This window comes from Chrysochloris asiatica, unplaced genomic scaffold (assembly GCF_000296735.1).
Source record: "Chrysochloris asiatica unplaced genomic scaffold, ChrAsi1.0 scaffold00001, whole genome shotgun sequence".
Classification (NCBI taxonomy): Eukaryota; Metazoa; Chordata; class Mammalia; order Afrosoricida; family Chrysochloridae; genus Chrysochloris; species Chrysochloris asiatica.
In genome coordinates this window covers 52,016,046-52,026,583 of record NW_006408519.1, presented here as the reverse complement: position 1 = coordinate 52,026,583, position 10,538 = coordinate 52,016,046, and the positions used below count along the sequence as shown (strand labels likewise).

The window sequence follows — 10,538 nt, the reverse complement described above, 5'->3', positions numbered from 1 at the left end:
TTCCCTGCACCCATTCCCCCAAAGTTCCCTGGATTCTCTCTTCTTTCCTGCCTTCATTCCCTTCCTCACAGCATCTGTGAACCATGGTGGGCTTGCAGGGCAATGCTAGTCTGCAGCCTGTCTGCAAGCCACACGCAAGAGGCCAGCGGTGTAAAGGCAGTGTCTTCAGAGTGGCCACTCACCACCAGGATGGTCTTCCCTGCCTTCCCGGCTGAGGAATCGTGTCTGAAGACTTGGAGGCTGCTGCTGTGTGCTGGCCACCTCCACCAGCCCCTCATCTGCTGACAAGGCACATACCCTGGAGAGGTAAGGGGGGCCGGAAGCAGGCCAGCCGTGGGGCGTTCTCTCTGGCTTTGTCCTGAACAAACTACCTGTGGGAGACTGTGCTCTTAAGGCTGGTGGGTGTTTGCAGCTGTGTTCTGTGTTAAACACACAGTTTGACAGCGGGGGGGGGGTCCAGGTGAATGGACTCCCTCCTGTGCTCAGTGGGCACCGTTGACCAGATGCATCCACAGAGAGGACACTGTCAACAAGGGCATCTGATGGTTTTGTCCTGTTCTCTGTGTTTAGATTGTTATCATGGTCTGGATGAGGGCACGCTCCAAGCACAGTGCCGAAGCTCACAGTAAAGTACAGACGACAAAAGCCGCATGGTTGGACAGATAGACCATGATAGTCTGATGAAGAATTTTAGTTCCCAGAAGCAGTCATGTTGGGGAGTAGCTGTCTGAATGTTGCCTAGCAGAACTGCTGGGGGGCAGCCCAGCTTTTCCTTCGAGAACTAACCTTCAAAAAGTTCACGGAGAAATTCCATGGTCTCTGAACTCCATTTTCCATGAACTTCTCTGGAGCCCCCTGGTGTGCCATGCTTACAGCAGTGTATTCCTGAAGTATCCCAGATGTGTGGTGAAGGGGGAGGAGAGCTGGACTCAGGAGGGCCCTGAGGAGGAAGTCAGGGGAACAGAGAACCGTAGACAGTGTCTCACCTATGCAGCTCAAACACAACTGAACAAACACAGACTGGAAGGAGGCAGCGTGTAATAACGAAATCAAGCCTAGTGGTTGTACAGTTGTACACTTCTTACCGTCCACACTGGAGGCCCTGGTTCGATTCCTGGTCTGTACACCTCAAGTACAGCCACCACCTGAGTGTCAGTGGAGGCTTGCACGGTGCTGAGATGCTCAACATGCTTCAAGGGAGTGTCCAGATGAAGACAAGAAAAGCCTGCCGTCTACTTCTGAGATCTACCCAGGCCAGTGTGGTGGGTCAGCATGGGGTTGGCACGAGTTAGGGGTGTCCTGATGGCAGCTAACAACAACCAATGAACTGATCTCCAAGAAACTTCACTGAGTCAATACAATTTACATAAACACACACACACACACACACACACACACACACACACACACATATCCTAAACTGTAGAATAAACACTTGACTGCTAACCACAAGGTCAGCAGTTCAAACCCACCAGCTGCTCCTCAGAAACCCTATACAGGGTCAGTATGCATCACAACGCACTCCACAGCACTCAACAACAACAACAATGCACATAAATGACCCAAATCCAGGTATTCAGCAAGGTCACATTTACAATGTCTGCCACTCCCCCCCACCCAAAAAAAGAGAGAAAGAGTGAATATCAGTAAATGAAAATAAGGCTACAATTTAAAGACCAAACTTGTTCTTATGAAAGATGTAAAAAATAGGCACCTTTTTAACAAGATGGAATGCGAAAAGTGAAACCATATGTGGGTGCTTTGAGTGAAAAGAAGGGGTCCGTGAGGGGAAAACCGCAGGCTTGGGCTTGGGAAAGTACAAAGAGGATGCGGGAGGCAGTGGAAAGCCATCCCTTCTATTGTGAGCCCGGAAAAAATGGATTACATACCAAAGTCATAGATGCTTCCCGAGCTATCATGGCACCCACTTAGTCCTCCAGATCCTGAGCCTCAGAACCGGCTGCCAGCCCAGAGATGCCAGAGCCACACATGCAGAGAGGACACAGCTGGACAGGCAGAGCCCCACCTGGGGACAATGGTGCTGGCAGGGGAAGCCAGGCTGCACAGTTAGGTCAGGACCCAGAGGGAGTTTGCTCACCTTTGATGAAGAGCAGGCCGTGCATGCTCACTGTGAGGCTGATTTTTCACACAACCGAACTACCCACTGTGGAGGGATTACCAGAGGATTATGGGGAAGAGGCAGGACCGCACTTTACATCATCTTCAGGATGAACTCTTGAACACATCCTTCTTGTTCTAGGATAAAACAGAGATGCCAACATCCCCACTTCACTTCCTCCTTGTCCTGGAGGTGCTGAGAAAACAGGAGGAAAAAGAAACCAGGGACGCTAACAGCTCTTAGCAATCAAGCTCTCATTTCAGCGTGATGCCAGTGTGAGTGTGAGTGCAGTAAACCCAATGTAGTGTGCAGAGCCGATGTTAGAACTAGTAACTGAGCAGAGGGAAGCTGCTGGATTCAGTTACATACACAAGCTCCAACTATGTGTCTGCATCCTAGTCCTGGTATGGCGCTAGGATAAGCACTGGACTGCTAACGGCAAGGTTGATGGTTCAAAAACACCAGTCACTCCTTGGAAACACTATACAGGGTTACTATGAGTCGGAACCAACTCAACAGCACTTCATGACAATAACGTGCCAGCAGTAAGATATTTATAATCTGAAATTAAAACATAGAGGAATTTGTGGTTACATTCGGGTAACTCCAGCTACTTTAGCCACATCCGTTCACTCTTTCTAACAAGAAAAAGATGCCAGTCAACAAGGAGAAGTCATTGAATGCTGCCTTCTCCGTGACCTCAGCACACATGGGAGATGTTATGGTGAGGTGCCATTGGCTTCCACCCCCAGCGACCCTCAATACAACAGAAGGAACAAACCCCTGCCGGGTCCTGCCCCAGCCTCGCAGCAGTTCCTGTCTGAACTCATTGTTGCAGCTATGCTGTCACTTATTCTGGTTGGATGCTTTCCTCTTTTTCATTCATTCTCTTCTTCACTCTGGTGTTGCTGTAGGATAAGCACTGGACTACAAGGTCAGCAGTTCAAACCCACCTTCCACTCCTTGGTACTTAAGAACAACCACAATTACTTTATCAAGCTGATGTCCTTGTCCAGGGACAGGTCTCTCCTGATGCATGTCCAAAGTGTGTGAAACGAGGCCTCATCAGACTTGCTTCTAAGGAGAGGTAAATCTGTACTTTCAAGACAAATTTGTTCAGCATTTTTCACCAACACCATACTTTTTTCATCTTCCTTATTCACTGCTAGCTGTGACCTTTTATAAACAGACTGACTGACTTCTGAGGTGCCTCTGGGTGAATTTGAGTAACCAGCATTTCCTTAGTAGCCAAGCATTTAACCATTTGTTCATTGGATACACACACACACACACCCCAGCCATCTATGGGGGTGACTCTTCACTGTGAAGACACCGGAAGGCAACCTTGTAAGCAGGAACCTCCTAAGTCCTCCAGCTCTCTGCCTACCACCGTCCTTGCAGGTCTCCCTCAAGTGTAGAAAATGTGTGCAGCCATACAACACAACTGCAAGGAAATAGGAGAGAGAATCAAGTTTTCTGGTTTATAGACTTGTTATGAGTTGCACTGGACTCATATGGCAGTAAGTTTGGTTTTGGTGATGAACATCTCTCCCAGAAAACCAACATAAAGCAGAATAAATCTCCAATGGCCAAATGAAAAGCTATGAAGTGAGGAAAAAACACCTCGAGCCAGATACACAAGACCCCAGAATAAAACCAGATACTAAATAAGAAGGTATGAAATGAGATTCAACCAAACACAGGAAAAAAATGGAAGGAAAATAAAGTATCAGCTAGAAATGCAGGCTCAATGGCAAAGTTCCAAGAAAGAGTAGATTTTAAATTGTGATTTTGAAAATGTAATTAGAGGCATTAAAGTCGAGAAGGAAAACAATGGAAACACAAAAATGGTCTAAATTGACATATTGAAAGACTCACTTTTCTCCTGGGAAATTTATTCAGAATAGTGGACTCTAAAACTATCCACATAAAAATTGTAGGTTAAAAGATACAGACATAATCCTCAGATTCTATCATCCAAAAATACAAAATGTATGCCAAAATTTTATTTATCTGAAATTAGAATTTCAGATAAACAACACAATTTTTAAACTCTGGGTATAAAACAAAACAAAAATAAATCCATTGCCTTCAAGCTAGTTCCAACTCATAGTGATCCTTTTATGACAGAAGAGAACTGTCTTGTAGGATTTTCATGGTTGTAAATGTTTCCAGAGATAGAAAGCCTCATCTTTCTCCCCTGGAGTGGCTGGTGGGTTTGAACCAGTGACCTTTTGGTTAGCAGCTGAGTGCTTTAACCACGGTGCTCTCAGGGATCCTTTGGGCATATAATTATGCAAAAATATATTTATCTGAAACAAGAATTATATTTTTCAGCATTGTTGTTGTGAAGTCGAGTCAGTTCCAATCCATAGCGACCCTGTATAGGGTTTCCGAGGAGCAGCTGGTGAGCTTGAACCACCAGCCTTGCAGCTTAAATGACTTTGCAGTCTGGCGCATTAACCCACAGCACCACCCCAGGACTAACGGCTTCCAAATACTGCCTGGAACATTCTAATGCCAAAAATGTTTTTGTTGTCTATCTGAAATTAAAATGGAACTGTACGCATCCTGGGCTTTTGTTTGTGAAATCGGGGTAACCTAGGGTCAATGGGGGAGATGAACTGCGCCAACAATTCCCTACAGCTTCCACTCTCTAGTGTCACAATGCCGCGAAATCTCAGAAGCTCAGGCACCTCGCTTACTTCACCAAAAATGAGGCTCTTGGCAGAAAGGGTGCCAAGGGTCCACATGCTCCACAGCTAGCTGGGCGGTTGGAGGTGACGGTGCAGCCAGAGGCCCCGAAAATCAACGGCTCGGTCCTACTCTCACTGAGAGTCCCAGTCCCCTGGCTGGCCAGTGGTGGCAGTCACTGGTCACTGAGACATGTTTATTTTACCATCGTGGACACGAGGTGTGGCAGAAAGCCCTGCTTTTGCCCAAGGTGATGGCGCCATTCAAGGGCAGCCCTGGGTCCCTTCCCTTCTGGGGACTGGCTCCTGTCCTTGGTGGGGAACGTCTGGCTGAGAGGCTGGGGAGACCTAGGTCCTGGGTGGAAGGCTCTCCCTTCCACTTTAATCCAACTTCACTCTGGGAGACAGAAACTCACCTAAGATTCTAGTGAAGCAAACAGATCAGCACAGTGACTAGGAGGAATAGTCCCTGCAGGGTGACTTTTGGATTCAAGAGGGATCTTCCAGGGGGAAAACCCCACAAGGAGCCCTGGGATGGGCCTCTGGGACAGAGCTGAGATCTCTCAACTGGGCGTGAACCGACCTGCACCTCTGTCCATCTCCTCCAGCTTAGTGAAGGGCGCCACCCACTGTCCGAGCAAAAGAACTGCAGACCAGGATCGCGGGTGTCACGTTAGAAACCTGAACACAGAGCATGAAGCTTTTCACAAAATCCTAGCAAACAGACTTACCCACTGCCTCCAGTCAATTCCAACTCACAGGACAGGACAGAACGGCTCCATAGGGTCTTCGAGCTTGTGACGGTCTGAGGGGGAGTTCGTGGGGTGGTGGTGGTGGGGGTGGAGGTGGGAATTAGTGGGGTGGGGTGGGGGTGGGAGTTAGTGAGGGGGTGGAGGTAGTCAGGTGGGAGTTAGTGAGGCGGGTGGAGGTCTCTGGGTGGCACAGATACTTCGCTTTGGACTAATAACCTAAATGTTGGTGGTTCAAACTACACAGTGGCGTGGCGAAAAAAGCACGGATGATCTTCTTCCGCAACGATTTCAGCCAAGAAAACCTCATGGAGTACTCTGCCACGTGGGCGTTCCCCGAGTCAAAGCCGACTTGACAGGAATGGGCTCAGTGGTGGTGGGCGTGAGGCTAGGACAAGATACGGAGCGACTGACCTGCACCTTGATGCAGCGGTGGGTCCTGTAAGCTGCACAGGAGGCACAAAGACCTCAATGAGGTGCATACTCTATGGAGAGCAATTAACCGGACTGATCGTGTCCTACAGTTAAGCAAGATGTAACCACTAGGGGGACCCAGCGGAGAGTGCAGGGATCTCTGTGGTCCCCCGCGAATCTGTAATTATTTCAGACATGTTAAAAAATCGGAGCCGTTTGTCTTCTCTGTTTTTCCTTGTGTCAAATTTAGTAAGCTTTTAATGAATAATTAACATCATTTAAATTTTCAGAATTTTTTTGGTTTAAAGTTATTAGTAAAGCCTACTGCCAAGTATGAATATTCCGGAACACTTAATTGTGCTCATGAGGAATCTGGACCTGGACCAAGAAGCAGTTGTTCCAACAGAACATGGGTACACTGAATGGTTTAAAATTGAGAAAGGTGTGCGCCAAGGTTGTGTACTTTCACCATACTTATTCAACCTGTATGCTGAGCAAACAATCTGAGAAGCTGGGTTCTATGAAGAAAAATGTGACATCAGGATTGGAGGAAGACTCATTCACAACCTGCGATATGCAGATGATACATCCTTGCTTGTTGAAAGTGAAGAGGACTTAAAACATTTACTGATGAAGATCAAAGAGCACAGCCTTTGGTATGGATTACATCTCAATGTCAAGAAAACAAAAACCCTCACCACTGGGCCAATAAACAACATTCTTATCAACAGAGAAAAGATTGAAGTTGTCAAGGACTACATTCTTGGATCAACTATCAACACTCACAGAAGCAGCAGTCAAGAAATCAAATGATGTATTGCATTAGGCAAATCTGCTGCAAGAGACCAATTGAAAGTGTTGAAGAGCAAAGATGTCAGCTTGAGGACTAAGGTGCGCCTGACCCAAGCCATGGTCTTTTCAATAACCTCATATGCATGTGAAAGCTGGACAGTGAATAAGGAAGACTGTAGAAGAATTGATGCTTTTGAGTTATGGTGTTGGAGGAGAATATTGAAAGTGCCATGGGCTGCCAAAAGAATCAATAGATCCGTTTTGGAAGTCGTGTAGCCAGAGTGCTCCTTGGAGGCCAGGATGGCCAAACTTCATTTCTCATACTTTGGACATATTGTCAGGAGGGACCAGTAACTAGAGAAGGATATTATGTTTGGTAAGGTGGAGGGTCAGAGAAAAAGAGGAAGACCCCCAATGAGATGGATTGGCCAAGTGGCAGTATCAACGGACTCAAGTGTGGCAACAGTAGTGAGGTTGACCCAGGATCAGGTGGTGTTTCGTTCTTCTGTGCATAATGTCACTATGGGTCGGTACCAACTTGATGGCACCTAACAACAACAACAACAACACAGTCTACACACATGGAAGCCGCAGTCAAGAAATCAAACAATGTATTGCATTAGGCAAATCTGCTGCACAAGACCTCTTTCAAGTGTTGAAGACCAAAGAGGACTAAGGTGCATCTGATCCAAGCAATAGTATGTTTGAGAGCCTCATCTCCATGTGAAAGTTGCACAGTAAATAAGGAAGAATGCAGAAGAATTGATGCATTTGAATTATGGGATTGGAGGAGAATATTGGAAGTCCATGGATTGCTAGAAGAACAAATACATTTATTTGTAAGAAGTGCAGCCAGAATGCTTGTTAGAAGCTAGGATGGCCACCCTTCGTGTCTCACACTTCAGACATATTATCAGGAAGGACCAGTCACTGGAGAAGGAGGAAAACCTGCAAGCAGATGTTTTTTCAGAGTGGCCGCAGCAGTGGGCTCAAGTGTGACAAAGATTGTGAAGATGATGTAGGACCGGCCAGTGTTCCGTCCTCCTCTGCGTAAAGTTGCAATGAGTCAGAACCGACTTGTCTGCAGCTAGCAGCAGCAACAATATATTTCTTTATTTCCAGAAAAGGTGTGTTTACTGTGATGTTGTTAATGATGTCAAGCATAATTGCATTGTGACTGGAAAAGCCACTTTGAGGTTTCTGTTCTTTGAACTTTGTTGAAGCTTTTGTATGGCCCATTGTCTGATCAGATGAGCCCGGCTGGAGCAGTGGTTCAGTGCTCAGATGCTGATCCAAAGGTTGACAGTTGAAACCCATTAGCTATTCCACAGGAGGAAATCTGGCAATCCGCTCCTATGAAGAATTCTGCCTCGTAAACCCTCTCAGGTCTGCAGGTCATTATGAATTGGGATCTCGCAGACCGTGGTTTATTATGTGATCAATATTGTGTACTTGAAAATGGTGTGTACTCTGTAGTTGTTGAGTTGGCTTTTCTATATACTCATGTGTCTCAGCTGACTTCTTTCTGATTGTGAGCGCATGAGTCATGTGCTTATGCATGACATGATGGGGTTCCAGAAGAATGGACGAAGTGCAGTCAGAACGTTCCTTTGAAGGGAGGATGACGAGACTCCATCCCACGTACTTTGAGCCTGTTACCAGGAGGGACCAGTCCCCAGAAAAGAACATCATGTTTGATCGGTTACACGCCATGAGCTGGATTGACCCAGCCTACAATGATGACCCAGACATAACAGGCCAAGTTTCGTTCTATTGGACAAGTCGGAGTCTCCTTTACGACACCTAACAACACAAGTGGGACTTTTCCTCTCTTCAGTTCCTCTCACATTTGTTCTATTTCCTGACCTCCTAATGGGTGCATACAGATTTTAAATTTTGTATCTTCCTGGCTAATTGCAATTCTCATTTTAAAGCATGGAGGACTCTGCGGGTAGCATGAGTAGAGAGACTCACACAGGAAACAAAGCAAATGAATACTTGCAGGTTCCAGAGAGCAGACCACACTTGGCCTTGACCCACGTCCTGCAGCTGGTTGCTCTGAGCACAAGTCAGCCACACAATGCCATGATGGGAGAAGACTTACCTACGGCAAGCAGACTGGGCTAGTTAGGCTCTGTGGGGTGGTCTGACTGGTCAGTTAGAATGGTTCTCGAGCATACAGGAATATCAATGGGACAGGGCTCAGGGGACAAGGACCTACTACAACCATTGTGAGATTGGGAGAGACAAGAGGAACCAGGTGGGACCTGGCAGGTGGGTCATCTAAGGACACACTGATGACAGTGTGACCCAATATTAGTGGCCACATCAGAAGCTGGGCAGAGGACAATTCACCCAAATCCACTGGTGCGGAATGGATGGGACTCATGGTCTGACCCTGAGGCTGGAGGAGAGCTATGTCATAGGATTTCTGAGATTGTCACTCTTGCCAGGAGCAGCCTCATCTTTCCCCCATGGCAGGGTTTGAACCTCTGACTTTGCATTTACCAGCCCAACACTTAATCCACTGTACCACCAGGGCAAGTAGGAAGAATGAATGGACATTGGCCTTATGCCACCTTCTTCATTGCTGGCAAGGCTATAAGTTTAAAATTCTCTTTTTTGATCTGTTGACCATCCTATATTTCTATTTGTTGTTGTTATGTGCTGTCGAGTCGGTTCCGACCCATAGCGACCCTGAACAGGGTTTCCGAGGCTGTAAATCTTTACGGGAGCAGAAAGCCTTCTCTTTCTCCCGTGGAACAGCTGGTAGTTTCAAACTGCTGACCTTGCGGTTCGCAGCCCGATTCGTAACCACTACGCTACCAGAGCTCCTTTATATTTCTATAGGCTGTGTTAGTTTGTCATTTTCCATGACTTCACTTCAACCGTTCCTCAGTCCGATGCCCTAGATGCAAACGATGTATAGTGAATATTTTATAAAACTAGTTAATCAAAATTTTCCTTTTAACTAGAACATGAGTTCCATTTGCATTTCATAAACTTTGGCATATTTGAGTTAAAATCTACCACATTCCTATGATTTTTTTCACTTGCCCTGCTTAATCTATGTTCCTTTGCTCTCCTTTTGACTTCTTTGCTAATTTAATTCCATTTTCCTTTTTTCAATTGGTTTGAAATTTTAATTTTTTTAAATATGTGTGTAGTGGGTCCTGGTGTGGCACTTGACTTTGAACCACAAGGTCGGCAGTTCAAACCCACCAGCTGTTCCTCAGGAACCCTATAACAGTGGTTACTCTGGAATGAAAACCATGCATCAGTTACATGTGTTAAGTCCAAAGTTAACTCCCAGTCTTCTCAGCTATCCAAACCATTTTAGCCTTCACTCTCCTTAGTTAGTTCTTCTTTCAAATGTCTATCTTTGCTATGAATTTCAATTCTCTCTATACAAATTTAAATGTCCCACAAGGCGTATTTATTAACATCTTTATAGAATCCATGTTAAATTAGATCGATCACATTTTTACTACTTTGCTCCGAGCTTTCAATGGGGTCATTGACCTTCTGGCTGAAGAACACATTTCAGGCTTTCTCTTTGTGCAAGTGTGCTGCTGACAAACTGGTTTTGCCTGACAGTGTTTTTATGTCACCTTCTGTGGTTAAGTGCCGTCGAGTCGTTCGGTTTCCGAGGAGCGGTTGGTGAGTTTGAACCACCGATCTTGCAGTTCAGACAGACCCTGCAGTCCAGTGCTTATCCTTTAGCACACCAGGACTGCTTGTATCGCGTTTAGATTTTATCTTTGCTGTCTT

General features: G+C 46.1%; 1 protein-coding gene across 1 annotated transcript in view; it reads right to left on the bottom strand.

The window, feature by feature from the left end:
• The window catches only part of LOC102819784, a 41,782-nt gene that overhangs the window by 10,861 nt on the left and 20,383 nt on the right, over window positions 1-10,538 (bottom strand). The gene's annotated exons all lie outside the window — the stretch shown is intronic.